An 18,134-nucleotide genomic window follows, 5' to 3' on the forward strand; every position below is an offset into this window, starting at 1 on the left:
GCTAAGTGAATCAGAGTGCTTTCAAGTTCCTGATCCCTGGGAGTTAAAGGCAGTGGTGTTTCAGAGTCAGTAAAAGCCACCCGTCCGCTCTGCACAGCTGTCATTTTATTGGCCTTGTAAAGTCTTGCGTTCACCGTGACAAATCCAAGACTATATACCTGCAAAGAGGAGATGTTTTAGATTATGGGGTGCGCAGGAAGCAGACAGTGGGGGCAGAGGGTGAGAGCTGAAGGCTAGTGAGTCTGTTTATGCAGAGCCCTCTTTGGAATGTGCAGAGTCATTGTGAAAAGCAGAGATGCTGCTTCAGATCTGATGGGGCTCCTCAGTCTTCACAGCATTCCCAGGGGGTTGAAAACATAAGGCACAATGAAGAAGTAAGTTCATGTGTCATAATCTTCCACATCTCCTTTCATGTTAGTTGAAGATTAAACTTGGGTTCTTCAACATGATATATTTCCTGATATTATCTGGGGTTAGGGGGTTGTGCTGAGAGAAATAATATCAACCAATAATACTGTATCTACAGCAAAAAATCCTAAGGAAGCCAACCCACAAAAGGGCACGTGCTTTCAAAGGAACATATTGGAGAAATAAATTTAATATCATTGATCAGCCAGACTCAGTGATCAGTAGAATGGAGCCAGTCATCTTCCAGGCAAAAGGCAAACAGCCAGCTTAAACCCAATCTGCAGAGCTTCAAAGGTGGACAATCCTTTTGGAGGGCAATGAAAAGCCTAGACTATCTATTGAAGGTCTAAGCCTGTGAAGCCAGTCACATTTCTTTAATGAATTTGAGAACAAACCTTCAAAGAGGCCTTCAACTGAAACCCAGAGAGAGGCCAGTTGTCTTTGAACTCAAGATATGAAGTTCACCCTAGATTAGCCAGACCTTTTCATTTACTCTGTTTGATAATTTAGGGTTGGAGTTCTGGATTTTTCCATTTCCATGATAGTGCTTTGGCAGACACACCTACCAGCCACGTCTGATAAATTATGGGAACACTTTATCTTCCCATCATCCTCCTTGGTAAAGAGGTGTCTCAGTCAAAGAGCTGGCTTTACCTCTGCAATTTTCTATAGGTGTATCCATGCTCTAACAGTTTTTGGGTTTCAAGAATCCCCAAAGTTGCATTCAGTTTGTTACCTCTAAGAGGGTATGAAACAAAGGTTCGATTTTGGCTTTATTGTTATCACACTTTCCACTGTATTTCTGTTTAAATAGTTACCGCATCTTCCAAACCCAGATAACTATGCTTTACAGTGTGGAAGAAATAGGAAATCTGGAACCGATTAGGAAATTATGAAGTGGGGAAATGCAGAAATATACAGGGATAAGTGTACAAATGCATCAGCCCCAATACACACAAAGGCTGGTGTGAAGGACACATCACTTTGGATTTGAACCCCTACTTTCCCATTTCAGCATAAAGCGACCTAGCACTGGCTTTGTGTAGTGCTTGGGGAGCTTTTGGTGTTAACAGAATTCCTTTCTAAAGAAATTCCTTTGGATTCCTTCAGAAACACTTTCCAACTTCCAGGGGTGGAGGGTGGTGTGAATGAGAGATTTTAATAGAAAAATAGTGCTTCAGATTTTTCGTTTGGCAAGTACTCTACTCTAGAGCTATTCTTGTGTTTTATTAAATGAAACAGGTCAGCTGAATAGAGGAGCTCTGTGCATTTGTGCTCCACTGAAGGGAGGAGAGCAGCCTGGGCCACCTGGGAAATGCACCCTCTGGGACTGTGAGCCCACTTGTAGTTTTCCATTCATTCACATCTCATTGGAGAAGGCACTTGAGCAACAATTAAGTGTGCTGATAAAGCAAAAGCAAATCCTTTCTTGTTCTTTTTTCTTGTCTCCTTGAAAAAATGGAGCTGATCCTTTCCATAAAGTTATTTCTTCTGTAATTCTCTTCCTGTTGATCAGGAAAGTAGTGGCTATGATGAGTTTTTCTCCTTTATAGTTGTAGTGCTTTGACTCATATCAAAGCTATTTTTCTTAACAATCTCAGGTAATTCAAAGGCCTCTGCAAAAAAAGCCACACTATCCAAGTATACTAACATTTATGTAAACTCTAGATTGTTTTCTTATTCTTTCCTCCCTATATAACTGTTTTTTAAAAAGAATGGAACCATATTATTTTTACAGCCTGCTTTTCGGGATTCGTGTGGTTTATTAAACACCTTTTCACACTAACAGATATATGCCAACAACATTTTTATAGCTTCAGAACACAAAATCTTGCATTATTTTTTCAGTCCATAAGATGAAGTTTTTTTTCATTGTATCCTGTTCAGATGTTCCAGTTCCTTGTGCTTCACCTTTATAGACCTGTGCCATAATTTCTTTCAAATAAATTCCCAACAGTGAGACTGATACTGAAAATTATTTTGAAGTTAGGATTATGCCCATTAACCCTTTCTTTCCTGTCTTGAACATTGCCATCTTGCTTTCATTGTCTTCAAGATTGGTTTTGTTACACACCTTTTTTTTTTTCCTTTTCTTTTTTTTCCTCCACCTGAATTCCAATAAACCCAAAGTTTTCCAAGTTTCTCTTCTGGATAATAGGGTATAAACCAACAGAAACATCAACAAAGCTGAACTTCTGAAGTTAGTGCAGAGAAGGAGAGATGAGAGATGCTTTTGCAGAAGCAACCAAGATCACTCTCCATTGCCCAGTCCCAACTCATACACAGGGATCCTTCCTCTTGATGTTAACTTTGGATGTTTCCAGCCTGGTGAAAAGCAGGTGGGTTTTCTTGTTTTTTTTTTTTTTTTTTTTTTTTTTATCAGGTGAAACTTTGTAGGCCTGAGTCAATAAAAGAGAAATAATTGTTCTAGAAATGAGCAAGTAGCCTCACTTATAAACACATGAATCAAAATTAGGTGAACAGGTTGATTTTTGCTGGGTGTAGGTTTTGAATCTAGAGCTTCTTGGACATCCAGGGACCTGAAGTCCTGGGTCCTTTCATCCTTTTATTGGTAAATTCACTGAAGTGTAGGCAGACAGAATATGTTCAAGTGGCAGGCAGATAAACTTGTTAAATCCCTGGGAGTCTTTCCTTCCTTGCTCTGGGAGTTTATCATCTTGGTGGAGTTAAAAGGCAATTAGGCCTGAAGGTCTTTGCTGGCTTGTTTATTGGTGCTTTACACAGGAGTGTTGAAGAGACAGGGCCATATTAAACATTCCAGTCCCACTGGCCGGAGGGGAATGAGACCTCAGCCCAATTCTAAACTTCATTGAGAGCCTTGCCAAAAAGCTAGAGGAAAGTCATTTAAATATAGTACCTGTGCCCCAGGAGATGCTCATTGTTGGTGGAAAATTGCAGTTGGCTAGCTCCATGCTGTGCTACATTTCCTGGGAAATGGTTTTATGGAAGGGCGTTTGATGAAAAGTTCATTCCTTTCCTAATTGTGAGCTGCCTTGTGGTGTTAAACTAGAGGTGTACTGAGGGGGATTCTTGCCCCAGATCTCCCTGGCTAGCCCATTCTTGGGAAACAAAGTTGACCAGTGTGAAATTGGATGAGAGAAAGATTTCTGCTACCCAATCCCCACCCCTGTACTAGCACTGTCCTTCTGGCTCTGTGTCTCACCAGGTCTTCTAGTTCTGGTCAACACATGAAGGAGGTAGATCTTGGGTTTCTGCAACTTTTCTCTTATCTTAAATCCCTCTCTTTTGTCTATCCAAAAATTTTCAGGGGAAATTTACCTTGTGTTAGTGGATTCATATCCAACTCCCACCCCAAACCCCACCCCACCGCCCAGGAAATTTGTATTGTTTTGCTTTCAGAGTCCACTTGGGCACTCATCTCAATGGCACTAAAAAGAATGTCCAACATTCCCATGTAGTACAGTGGTTAAAAAACTATGTTGATGAACTTTGTGACTCTAATCTCAGTTTTTATTCATCTTGAGAATAGGAATAAAGGTAGTCCAATTATACTTGGTCAGAGAGTAAATGAAATAAGGCATGCATGCTTATTTTTTATTATTGTTGATGTTATTATTATTGTTGTTATTGTTGATGTCATTGTTGTTGGATAGGACAGAGAGAAATGGAGAGAGGAGGAGAAGACAGAAAGGGAGGAGAGAAAGATAGACACCTGCAGACCTACTTCACCTTTTGTTAAGCGCCCCCCCCCCCCCCCCCCGCGCAGGTGGGGAGCCAGGGACTCAAACCAGGATCCTCATGCCAGTCCTTGTGCTTTGAGCCATGTGCACTTAACCTGCTGTGCTACTGCCTGACTCCATCATGCATGGTTATTGACCTTAGCGTAGCACAAGGACATAATTAATGGGAGTTACTATTATTAAAATGTGCATTCTTTATCTAATACACATACATGTCATAGTTGCATGAATATATATGCACACATACTTAGTTGAGTGATGTAATTTTTAACAAAACTCACTGATCCCTAGCTATTTTTACTTTACCTACTTAGAATACCACTAAAACATAAAAGTGTGTCCTGGATAAAATGAGAAAATTCTTGCTCTTATCCAGAATACCTGGAATGTGAGGACTTTTTAGTTTCCACAACTGACTATTGTGCTTGGCCTTCACTGGGACTCCTTTTTAAAAGGGAGCTGCAACTTCTCCAAATGGTAGTTTCTTAAGAGTAGGCACCCTCCCTTCATTTTCTCAACTAAAGAAAACACAATAGATAACTGTGGCTTTTATTCCCAATCTGACCTTCCCTGTTCTGAAACTAATTTGCCGTAGTGTCTTGCCAGTGCCTGTGTGAGGACTTCCTCTAGCCTAGGAATGTGGTTCTGATTAAGGACATCCTCTAAGACCCAGGAGGATCACTGCCTGGGAAGGAAACCAGCCCTGAGAGGCGAGTGAATTTCTACTCTCCAGTCAGATATATGATATTGAAGACCAGAAAGTATATGGAGTTTATCATTAGGAAGACTGGGAAACAGTACTCAAGCAAATGGCTGACAAATTGGCTGTCTTTTATGCAAAGTTGACAAGCCAGCCGGCCTCTTACCTGAAAGAGGATATGCAGAGCCCTCAGGCCAAATGGCTCAACCATCAGCAGGCTTTTTGAAGTCTCTGCTTGCCCGCCACTACTTTTAACAAGGCCTCTGCTGAATTGCCTCCTCGTAAAGATGTGAAAACTTAATTTTTACCTAAAATAGCTTAGTTTCAACAACTGTGATCATTCATCCCTCTCTTTAGTGTAGAGGATGTTATAATGGGTGAAATTCTGGCACTATATACAGACAGGGTATGTTTTTTTCTCCCTATAGTTTTACGAATTGGGTCATAAATGCTAAGCCTTGCTTTACTCCTCAGATGCTAGACTTTCCCCTGGATCCTATTAGTTACCAGCTCACCCCTGTTCTTCTTCTAGCATTTGCCCTTCTTCCGTAGCCAGTCAACAGCGTCAGGTTGAGCCTGATGTAAAGTTTCGAGACCTCCTTTGAATCTGGAGAGGTGGCAGTCCTTGACTCACCCCTGTGGTAGCAAGGAGGTGACACAGAGGATTGTAGAGGATTCCATTTGCTCCCTCTGCATTCTTGGTGGCTCAGCCTGTGAGGGACAAAATGTGGTGTGGAGTGGGCAATGGAGTCTGGAGGCCATGGTTTCTTTAACAAATATCTAAGAATCTACTAATAGTTGTAACTCTAATATGATTTTCTTGTTAATCTCTGTCAAACCATGAAATCTGATATGTTAGCCATGACTAAGCCGTGAAATTTGTCAACTTCGACCATGATTTACACAAGCTTTGTTTAAAAAAGAAGTCTTAACACAAAGTGTGGAACATTACTTCCCAGCATGCTTTCCCAGCATGCCACTGGTATCTTATGACAACAAGAAGAACAGAGGGTGTGCCTTTCTCCCTGCTGCTTCAAGGACCTAGGATGAGCAACCCTGCCCCCACAAACAAAGTAATATAGTTTCCTTTGAAGTGATAAATATGCACATGGTAGATCTGCCTAGGCTATGTCAAAAATATAAAATAAACATGCAGATAGTTTTATAGTTCAAGCAATGGGCATGATTATAAGCCCCTTAAAGTCTAGATTAGTGTATGTATTCTATTTGTCTCCTTAAAGTCATGGTTTATATATCTTTGATAAAAAGTTAATTAGTAAAACCTATATACATACTTCTAAGTTATAAATCATAGAATTAAACCTTTCAACATAGCATAGTGTTTGAGTGTAGGCACCAATACTTTGTTGTTTTTTTTTTTGTCACTGTCTGTCTGGATAAATTCACATTAATGACTTTTCCTTCTGTTTCCTCTTATAAAAAATGGAGTGATAATACTAGGATCTATTAGTATTTAATAGGTGCTCTAAGACACCAAAAAGGTATTATATTTGAAGTACATATAATTAGGGACACATGACTTTTACTCATTTGGACTACTAATATTGTGGGAATGGCATTAATACAATATTAATGTAACATTAATGGTATTTGGGTATTACCCAAATAATATAAACTTATGTGTATAATTGGGGGATTTTAAAAGATTTATCTAAGAAAAAATTGGGCTGTTTTTTACATTTTCTGTGTGAAAAAAAGTAACACAAAGGGAATTTTTAAAATTGTTTTAATATTTATTTATTTTCCCTTTTGTTGCCCTTGTTTTTCATTGTTGTTGTAGTTATTATTGTTGTTGTAATTGTACAGGACAGAGAGAAATGTAGAGAGGAGGGGAAGACAGAGAGGGGGAGAGAAAGATAGATACCTGCAGACCTGCTTCACCACCTATGAAGGGACTACCTTACAGGTGGGGAGCTGGGGGCTCAAACAAGGATCCTTACACCAGTCCTGTTGCGCTACCCCCTGAATTGGGGGAATTTTTTTTTTTTTTTGGTAGAACTAGACTATTATGCTCACTTGGATAGTGTGTTGCTTTGCCATACATGTGACCCAGGCTTGAGCCTAACCCACCCCCTCACACACACATACACACATAAACACAGTTCAGGAAGTTTTGGTGCTGTGGTCTCTTTCACTCTCTCTGCCTATCTATTAAAAAAAAAAAAATCTGAAGAGTAGCAAGGGCTAGGATGTTGTTCTCTTCCATCCCTGTCAAGTAAATGCCTTTTGCTCGCAAAGGAAAAAAAATGTTGGGGACTAGGCTGTGGTGCACCCTGTTAAGCTCACATAGTATTAAATGCAAGGGCCACTCAAGGATTTGGGCTGGAGCCCCTGTCTCTCCACCTGCAGGAGGGAGGTTTCATGAACGGTGAAGCATGTCTGCAGGTATTTCTTTCTCTCTTCCTCTTTGTCTCCCCCTCCTCTCTCCATTTCTCTCTCTCCTATCCCCTAACAAAAGAAGAAAAGAAAAGAAAGGAAAAGGAAAGAAAAGAAAAGAAAAGGGAAGAAAAGAAAAGAAAAGGGAAGAAAAGAAAAGAAAAGAAAAGAAAAGAAAAGAAAAGAAAAGAGTAGCCACCAGGAGCAGTAGATTTGTAGTGTAGGTTCTGAGCCCTGGAGATAACACTGGAAGCAAAAAAAAAAAAAAAAAAAAAAAAGAGTCTAGTTCTTGTCTATCTATAAACTCTAGGACTTTGATGACTACTGATCATATTTCCAATGGCTGTAAAATTCTTTAATACAAAAAAAATTTAATACAAAATCTTATAAGCACACCACAATGTATAAAGGCCCTTCCCAGATACATTTCACTAAGCTCATAGAACATAACCTATGAAAACAGTCAGACCAAACTGCTCACTTTTTAGACATTGCCCTTTGAGTCCATGGAGTTCAGGTGAGTTGCTTTAGCTCTCACTACTAATGACTTAGAGTGCCCTGACTATGTCTTATGGCTTTACCCAGTTTCTTTGCCATTAGCTCAGTTGCCCTTCCCATAAGAAAGAGAAAGGGAATAGCAAAGTAACAAAATTTGGGATGACTTTAATCTACATAACCAGTCTATTCTGACATCTTTGAACACTTGAAAATCCTTGAATATAACCTGCAAATTTTATGCAAAATGTTATGAGTGCATATGCACATCTTTTTTCTCTGGAGCGCGTTCAGAAGTTTTATCAGATGCCATCAAAGAGGTTTGTGACTGCCAAGAAGGGTTAGGTGGTTTCCTTCAGTCACATGCCATTAAAAATTATATCTCTGGTTCTGTGAATTGCTAGGTTGGCAATTACCTACACTTTTTTAACCTTTCAAGGAAAATGTTGTACAGACCCCTATCTCAGGCTGTCTTATCAGGTAGCAGTTGAGTCCCCAATTCTTCAGGTTCTCTCTACAGTTTTAGTGCTTACCCTAAATTCTAATTGGAACTTAGTTCTCCTTGATCAAGTAATGCTCAAGAAAAGTGTATTCCTAGATGTGAGTGTTGTTCTACTTGAAAAATTCTGCTTTGGTCTGAGATTAGGGCTGCCTGATTTTACAAAAATACAGGATAACCTAGTTATAGCTGAGTTTCAGATAAGCAGTAAATAAATTTTGGTAGTGCTCTTGAGGTCAACCCAGCAGATATGCAAAAAACCTTCAATTTTAGAAAATTTGATATAAAAATTAAAGGAATTTTACTATAAACAGCAAGGCCATGAAAATGTTCTAAACTTGATTGGTGGGATGGTTGAACAACTCTCTAAATTCACCAAAATACTTGAATTTTAGACTGAAAATGGATTAATTTGATAGTGTGTAAATTATAGCTCAGAAAACTGTATGGACTAGCTTTATAGCAACTGTTACATAACTTTAATTCTTAATATTATTAACATTAAGGCTAATTTGAAAGCATGGTTAAAATCACAAACCACTCTACAGATTGAAACATACTAATTATTTTGTATAAGATTTCTGAACCTTGCTGGGCATGGTGGTGTGTGCCTGTAGTCCCAGCTACTTGGGAAGCTGAGGCTGGAGGATCCCTTGAGCCCCGGAGATCTGAGCTGTAGTGCACTATGCTGATTGTGTGTCCACACTAAGTTCAGCATAAGTATGGTGACCTTCCCTGGGAGCAGGGGACCACCAGGTTGCCTGAGGAGAGGTGAACCAGCCCAGGTCAGAAACAGAGCAGGTCAAGATTTCTGAACCTATTGTAGCTAATCTCTGAAGACCAACTCCTAACTTAACTCAGACTCTGCACTCAATTAAATTCCTTTTCTGAACCATAGGAGTAAGACTACTCTCTGGCAAAAAGTAAGGAATTGCTGCTCTTCATTGGTTGACTGTTAGGTAACCTATTGTGACTCTTGACTCTTCAGTGAATTTGTTTCTCTTATCATTTCATGGTGAGAAGGGCATGGGGAGGGCAATACTTGCCTTAAGGTGTACGTAGAACTTTGTTTTATTTTGTCAGGAAACAGCAACACATACTTGCTCAAGCAATCCCCATGTTCAGGGGGGCTGGGCAGGGGCACATTTGGTTAAACACACATAGTACAAACCCCATGTTTACACTTTGACTTCCTTGGTACAAACATATACATAATCTTGTTAGTCTGTAGACTGAGTTGGGTGATACCTCCATAAAAAATACAGAAAATTCATCCTGTGACTTAAGTCCAGGGGACTTGGGAAGTGGGTACTCTGTTGTTTTGGTGTGCCCTGATATTCTGAAGAACATGTAGACCTGGATGAATAATCTCAATGAAGAGAATGGGGGTGGGAAGACATTGATCCAGCTGACCCACAGGAAGAGTGTGTCCTGAGAAACTCATCTTTATCAATAGTTGAAGACTAGCTCCTCAGGGTCTAGTTACTAAATTTTACAAAGGATAGTTCTTTATAATGGCTCACAAGTGTTGGTGTGAGCTCTGCTTAGAATTACTCCAGACATATACTTTAGTTTTCTATAGTGGTTCCAAAATGTATGTCTTCACCAAAACAAACAATGACAAAACACAACTGGGCCTCAAAGAACACTGGGGAGAAGGCCCACTTTATATATGATTGTACTTCATTTCTATTGTTTTCCTTTCTTTCTTGTTCTTTCTCCATCTGATACATGGTCATACCTTCCTTGGTTGCAGAAGAGAAGTGAGGACAGTGCTAGAGAATGAAGACAGCCAGAACCAGGTGACAACTGAAAGAAACTACCTGGAAAAAAGGTAGCAGTGATGTCTCAACTCTGACTATCTGAATCTCCCAAACAGGCCTCATTGGCACTTTTAGAGATAGAAACTATCAGAGTCCAAACACTTGCATGCAGAGAAACCCACAAAAAAACCCAGTCTTCACACATAGACCTACCTGGTTCTTCCAATCAGAAGTTAGTACTCTCAGGTGTACCTTGAAGCAAAGCCACATTGAAAGTTCATTGTTATCAAATTTCTGAGCTGACTTCAGTTTGCTAGCTGCCTGTGTGAAGTTTTAACCAACTAGCCCATTGAGTGGAGAAACTAATGCAGAGTCCTTCCTTCTTCACCATTTAACAAGATACCTGCAAATTGAATGAATTTTCTTATCTTCTCATTGGACTCAGATCTAAAATAAGCAATTGATACTACCTGCAATTTAAAGTAAGTGTCTTCTCTTGGAAATATTCTGAGTCCGTTCCCCCCTTCCTCCTCCTCCTTCTTCTTCTTGTGCCTCTTTTCTCTCTCTCTCTCTCTCTCTCTCTCTCTCTCTCTCTCTTTTTCTCTCTCTCTCTCCCCTCCCCTCTCCCCCTCCAGAGTGTGGTTTAGAATTTTACTTAAGGGACCTTTTCTATTTGAGTCCTGTCTCTCTGTTGGGAAACCCACCAACAAACCTAAGGGTTCATTGTCTTTCCTGTGGAAATGAGAAGCCAAAGATCCACTTTAGAATTCACTTTGTAGATAAATGTTCTTGATTTCCATTGTCCCATGACGTCTCTCTGCTTCACAGCTAGTTACTCCTCTTTGATACATTCCACCCTGACCCAACCCCCCCCCCCACACATATACACCCTTAATAAGTCAAAAGTTGAATATATCCTCATAGTTCTGACAGAAAGCACTACTGCTATCCTTGGTCTTTTTGTTTAGTTGTTTTCAGTGGATTTTTTTCAGGACTTCTATAAAGTTTTGAGGAGCATGGTGATTTATCACTGCTAATTTTAAGTAAAAGATTTTATACAAGAACCCCATTTACAATAATACCAGGAGGAGAATTTAAGCACTAGTTCAAAAGTTCTATTTAAAGTGGTTCTCAACCAAAATGATCTTGACTCTAAGCCCTATGACAATGTTTAGAGATTTTTTTTTCTTACCTCAATTTAGGGAACAGATTTTTATTGGCATTTAGTGAATGGAGGCCAGAGACACTACTACACTTACTTTATTTATTTATTGTCTATTAGGATCCTTTGATCCTGGAAGGTTTTTTTTTCCTTTTAATTCCAGGCAGAGATAGACAAAGAAGGAGAGAGAATAGAAAGACCACTGCCTCACTCCATCATCCATGGGGTTTTTCCTGGTACTATTCATGCTATTCCCATGTGGTGCCAGGGATTCGAACCTGTGTCTTCCATCAGAGAGAGTGAACTATACAGGGTGGAATATCTCCTGGCATCTGCTTCTTTTTTTTTTACTTGCTATTAGGATTATCACTGCAGGCTCGGTGCCATCACTAGGAATCCTAGGAATCCACCACTCCTGGCAGTCTTTTTTTTTTTTTTTTCTATTTTATTTGATAGGACAGAGAGAAATTGAGAGCAGAGGGTGAGTGAGCAAAATAGACACCTGCAGACCTATTTCACTTGATAGTGAGGCTTCCTTACTGCAGGTGGAAAGTGGGAGCTTAAACACAGGTCTTTGAACATGGTAATGTGTATTCTCGACCAAGTGCAACACCATCCAGCCCCAATACATTCTTTAACAAAGCACTCCCAACAGCAAAGAATCGTCTAATCCCAAAGGACAGTATTGTCAGGTAGGAAGACCCTATATTTGAGAAATTTTTGCTCTCCCCCCGCCTCGGGCTTATTCCATCTTGATGAGTTCAGAGTCCTGAGTTCCTGCATCCCACATATATCCAGGAATTGAAGTGCATGGGTACCACTAAGCAGGGTTGCAGCAGGTCCCCCTCAGCTCCAGCAGCTGTCTCATCTCTGGAGAGAGACAACTTTGACCAAAGCAGAGAACCAAAAAGTTACAAGGATGTTTAGTTAGTGATAAAAATCATACTGCAAATTAAAGTGCTTCCTCTTGCCCATAAAATGGCATGTTCTTTAAATAACTCAAAAGTAGGAGGCACTTTAACTGTGCTGCAAGCAGAGGCAGCAGCACTGCTGCTCAGCACCATTGTCAAATTCATTCTTGTAAGCCAACCTGTCCAAGCTGTAGGTATTGGTGTTCTTTATACTTTCTGTAGTGTATTGTTGAACTATTTCATGTTCTAAATGCAGTTTCATTTCTGTAAACATGAAGAGATTCAGGGAGCATTTCCTGAAACCATATTCTCTCTTTGCACCTCTTAACTTCATTCTTCCTTGCTCCTTTGTTGACACTACCAGATTTTCTCTCCTCTGACAAACCCAGCTAGGAAGAGTGAGATTCTCTCCCAAAAATCCTCAGCAAAATCTTAATGTAGCTTTGATTGGGTCACATGTTCAGCCCTGAGCCAGTGGTATGTTTAAGACAATGCTGACAGCTGAGGCCTAAGTTACCAAGCACCTCCGAGTAGAAGCTGAGTTTGATGTGGTTCATATGAGCTGCAAATGGGACAGATTTGTTACCTTGAAAAGAAAAAAATCCTAGGAGAACACACACACACACACACACACACACACACACACACACACTTGCCATTCAGTCTCTATATTCTGAGATGGAATACAGTGATCTTTGCCTTTACAGCCCTGACTTTGCTATAAACTCTTCTTTGTCTCATCTATAATGTGGAAGTAAGTATCAACAATCTAACTGAGCAAGAAGTATCTTAGGATGTTCGAAGAGTTGTGCAAATAAATGATGGTAGCAATGTTCATGAGAGTAGCTCAGTTTAGCTTCTAGAACCCAGAAATATCTAGATCAGCTGCAACCCACTCAACTGCCACATGCCAGCCCTCAGAAGCTCATGTCTAAATTTATCCCAGTTCTCATTGTTTGCGGGTCAGTATGGGAAATCTTTGGAGGTCAATGACTGAGTTAATTTGCTTGCCGTGGATCTTGAAAAAGTCTCTCTGTGAAATGACATAATTGATTTTAATTATATAATTATGGCACTTAAAGTGTGGGGGGTGAAAGGTTACTATTATATTTAGAAGTGAGATCCCCCAAATGAAGCAAGGGTGTTTAAGCCAGTGTTTCTTCGAATTTTCCTTGTATTTGTTCAGACGGAAGTCAGAATAGGCTGGCCTTGGCCCTGGTCATTTTGGAATGATTATCTTCCATAAAGTATGGCTGGTCATCATAGGAACCTTTGTAAAGAGACGGGAAGGGCTTCCGTAAAGACCTCATTGTGAGCTGAAGTTAATGAGCAGTGGGAACTCAACTGTCAGCAATTGAATCTGATTGGGCAGGGTAATTACATGATTGCCTCTGGTGTTTGCACATGTACAGGGATATTTTTATTGGAAAAAACCTAATTGCTTACTTACTTAGCAGAGGGAAAGCCTAAACAAAAATTTATGTTGTTGTAGGCTAAAAAGACATCCTTTCTTTGTCTCTGAAATATCTACCTCTTCTATGTCTTAGAAGTGAGAGCTTTTCTTCCCGTGTTCAACATGTTTAATCAGGGATACTGTTTGAGGAAACTTAGATTATATGGTAGTTTTAAAACAGAAAGAAAGCTAATTGGGATTCTGCATTTTGGTAAAATGACCGCATGTCTCTGGCTATGTCTTAAGCCATCCCCTTCAATGGTCTCTTTCATAATGCAAAGGCAGCTAGAACCCTGGACATCATTCAAGCTACTGAAATGGTCAGCGGTTTCTTTTCTCTTTCCCTTTCCTTTCATTTCTTTTCCTTTCCTTTTCCTTTTCCTTTCCTTCCCTTTCCTTTCCTTTCCTTCCCTTTCCTTTCCTTTCTTTTCTTTTCTTTCCTCTTTCTTTTTTTAGCTTGCCTGTTTGGTTTTTGCTTTTTAACACAGAAGGACATATCAAGATTGGTTTTATAAGTTCTCTGCTTTTCTCTGGTAGGCAGGACATAAGGTAAGCAGGAGGAGTTAGGCCTTGGTACCTTGTAAACCTGAGAAACACCAAGGGTGAGAGGAGCAATTTCCCAGAGACTCGGAGAAAAGGAAATGCAAAACAAAAGTGTCAAATGGAAGAAGCCCTGGGGCTACCACGTTGGTAATGCCAAATTGTGGTCTGGCATCTTGTCTGTTTCAACAGCCCTAAGTGAGCATGTCACCTCACCCGTGATGCTAGTGTACAGAGAACAAATGGCTGCAATTGGATCTGACCCAACTCTGCTTGATTGCTTCATTTTCTATCTTCCTGTATAACAAACTATCTTCTGAGCTCTTTCTTTTTCTGAGATCCCACTGGAAGAGATCGAGGCTGGACTGTGGGGAATAGAAGGGCATCTACTGAGGAGAGCTGCAGACTCCAAATCTGGTGCTATAATTGGGTATAGGATTATGGGCTGGGGTGTGACAGAGAACAAAAGGTTTCCACCCCACCCACCCCTAGCCCAGTTTATGTTCTCATCTCAAAAGTGTGCATGCGCTGACTTACCCCAAATTTCTCAGCTAGCTCCACTGGCCCTCAGGACTTAGTGTTCAGTGGCAGTTCTTCCATGGAACCTTCCTTGAGTCTGGGTTAACTGCCTTTGTTCTGTGCTCTGTGGCACTTTCTAGGCCCCCTTACCAATTCCCTTTAACTGATTGTTTCTGTTCTGAATCACCCACGAGCTTGACAAGGACAGGGATGCTTTTGTGTTTGTCATGCTGGATCCCCTGAGCCTGGCACAGTGCTTGATGAGTGTGTGCAGAGTGAGTGGACACGGAAAGGAATGGTTGCTTGGTGTCCTAGGGGACTGTGGTGTGCACGCCTGGGCTTCCCTACCCTTGCTGTTAATACCGCTTTCTTGTTGCTTATGATTTTCATTGTCCCAGATGATCCAGCCCTGTCGGAGGCACGGAGGCACAGTCCAATCTCATGCTGTACATTGATCACCTGTCCAACCTTTGCCTAGAGTGGGAGCCCCCAGTTCCTTCAAGAGATCCAACTTTACCTGTCTGTAAAGAAGAAGAGGAGGAGGGAGACAGCGGGGAGGATCCAGTGACAGTTTAACACCAGAGCAGGTCCAATGTTTACTTTTACCCTTTTGGAGGTGGGTAACTGCCAATGCTGCCGGGTAATGGGTGTCTGAGAGACACTGTATAATGAACTTGGATTTGGGGGATCAGTCATACTTTTTTCCCCTAAGTGTAAGGGATTGCAAGTTTTGTATTTAATTCATAGCCATGATAACTACACCAGCATAGAACAAGAATCCACATTCATAATTCGTGTGATGTAAATGGCCACCTTGGCCTTAGGTTGCTTGTGTCTTGCACAAGACAGAGGGGACTATTTATTCACCCATTCCTATTTCATGACCATTTGGCTTATTATGTAATTATTTTCCAAGGCCTATGATCCTCAGTGGCCTTTCTGTTTTGATTCTCTGGCTTTTGATGTTTTGAATTCATCCTCCCCAAACAAACACTTAGACTTTGAGATCCTGAGTAACCTCTTAATTGTTGAGATTTCATTTTAATTCAAGTATAGATCTCTACAATCTTGGAGTTTGTCAATGCAATCTTGTCTGTAAGTAGAATGTTAACCTATGACCATGGAGGCCTCAGGCAAGAGGGCTTCAACTGAGCCTCTAAATCTCTAGCTATCCTTAGTTTCAATTGCCCAGTGTTTGAAATAACCACTTCTGGGTGGGAAATGTTTGCATGTGGAAATGGTAGTCTCACTTGTGCAGTGGGCAGAGAAAACCCCAAAGGCCCCCAGTTTCTTCTTGAAAAGTGACTGGTCACCAGTGTTTCTGGGTCTGAAGTATATTTTGTATTTACTCTTAGCCTCTATTTGTTTTGCATGCCTGAACTGTATTTCTACTTCGGCATAATAAGCACCTGCATCAGAAGTTTTGGCAGGGGGGTGGAGAGGTGGGGAGCTCTTCAAAAAGGATAGTTTGAATCTTCATGTAGCAAGTGCTATCACCTATGCTATGTGCTGTGAACCAGACAAGGATGGGCCAGGATCAACATCATGACTAAATTCCTAGGAAAGGTTGAGTTTAATTTTCACTTGGGAACAGCACCAATGGATGCTCATTACCTGACAGTTTATCTGGATGGAGGCAGGTAAGAATTCCTGACAAAAATAAATCATATGTGTGCGGGGAGGGGGGCTCTGGATGACATCTGAGTTAGCATTGAACCTGGCAGTGTAGTCTCTGAAGTGTCTCATCTTGTCTAATCACTTGATTAGACAATCATTTGATCTACTTCCTTTCAGAGAACTTCTACATACATAGCAGTTAGTCCTTTTATTATCATTGCATAATACAGTAAAGAGAAAAAATAAAGCAGATGATTGTCATCTTAATTCACTTACACTACTAATCATATATAGTTTTGCTTAAAAGAAAAAAAAAGTCCATGTCCTTTCAGTGATTAATTCAGGAAGCAGCTCTAAACACTGGCTTTCTACACCTGGATCAAAAACCTGCTTCCCAACATCATCTGGGAACTTGTTAGAATGCATATTCTCAGGCCTCTACCAGTCCTAAGAAGTCAGAAACTCAGCCAACGGGGTCAATACATTGTGTTAAATGAGCCTCCCAGTGATTCTGCTACAGCAAAAATGAGGAAACTGTTGGTGTGAAACCCCTGCGGTGCATGAGGTGAGGGTATTAAGAGGATTGTAGTCTATAACCATGCCATCCAAAAGCTTGTGATCTTGGGTACAAGGCACAAATTCATCTAACAAGCAGGGTAAGCTTTATAAAATGTAAATGATGTCATACACTCGCTTCCTAAGTCCCTCAGGGCAATTCCTTTTATACTGGGAATCAATCGAAATGCTTGGCTAAGGCCTACAGGGCTTGGCATGCTCTGTCCTCAGCCCACCTGCCCACTTCATCTGGTGCTGTTTGTGTCCCTTCCCTGGCCGTCTGCCTCACCACACTGGCCTTCTTTCTGATCCACAAATGTCTGATGAGTGTGGTATCAGCAAGAATATGAAGGAAGGCTAAGGAGGAGTGAAGAATTGCAGGGGCTAAACAAAGGCTTAGTCACCAAAGGTTTTTGTTTGTTTGTTTGTTTTGTCATATACTACAGTAGTTCTAAGACATTGTCTGTACTGGTCAGTTTATTAACCTGTTAATATTTAATATAGGTTGATGTGATACTATCATGTTTATATTGGTAGACTCTTCTTACAATGGAGCAGTCTGAAAGGGTTTGCTGAATCATCAAGGAACTATTAAATATAGTATAGTTTAGTTTAGCTTACTTTAGTTTAGTTTAATCCTACTGCCATATAGTAGGATCCACTCCTTTCCCTGAGAGTTGGCTAAACAAGTACCAGATTCAGTCAGCAGTAACAAAAAGCTCCCCCCCCCCAAAAAAAAAACTTGTTTTCAGGTGAGCCCATTAAAGAATTAAACTGAGGACTTGAACCCAGGAGAAAGAAAAAAAAAGCCCAAATTTCTCCTAGTGAACTGGTTCAAAGATGAGCACTAGTATGGAGATTTTACATAGTTTGCATCCATGAAGGGAGATTAGGGTAAAGACTTACATGAATTCTACAAAACAGAGTTAATCAGACAACATGATCCCTATCCTGGTTTTATCTACACATTGAGATAGCCAAGTAAGATCACTGATGCTTTTCCTCTCTACTTTAATAGTCTGTTCTTCTAGAAACTAGCAGTGAGGCATCATGGACGTCTGTGTTTTATGCATCACTGGTGGTTGCTGATGATCATCTCAGGTTATTATGCACCTGCTCCTTCAGTCAGTATGTTTGGGGTGTGTTTTCTTCAAAAAGCCAGACCAGACCTTTTGGCTCACACATAAACCCAAAAAGATGGTTGGTTTTAGGCTGATTTCTTGGACAAGTCAAGATACCTTTCACAATTCCCGAATTATTTTTTTCAGAGTGCCATATTTTTTAAAACAGTATTGTCATTGGTTAATTTATTCATCTATTGGTTTTTACATAGATTGACATGATAATATTTTAATGTGATAATTATATTATATTATATTATATTATGGTCTCA

General features: G+C 40.4%; 1 protein-coding gene across 7 annotated transcripts in view; it reads left to right on the forward strand.

Moving 5' to 3' along the window:
- The window catches only part of ERC2 (ELKS/RAB6-interacting/CAST family member 2), a 1,141,350-nt gene extending 1,123,836 nt beyond the window's left edge, over positions 1 to 17,514 (forward strand). For all 7 annotated transcript variants that reach the window (XM_060203088.1, XM_060203089.1, XM_060203090.1 and 4 more), the window contains one exon: positions 14,968 to 17,514. The gene's annotated coding sequence lies outside the window, so the exon portion shown is untranslated. The remainder of the gene's footprint in view (positions 1 to 14,967) is intronic.
- Positions 17,515 to 18,134: the final 620 nt, after the last annotated feature.

This window comes from Erinaceus europaeus, chromosome 12 (genome assembly GCF_950295315.1).
Source record: "Erinaceus europaeus chromosome 12, mEriEur2.1, whole genome shotgun sequence".
In the NCBI taxonomy this organism is placed as follows: Eukaryota; Metazoa; Chordata; class Mammalia; order Eulipotyphla; family Erinaceidae; genus Erinaceus; species Erinaceus europaeus.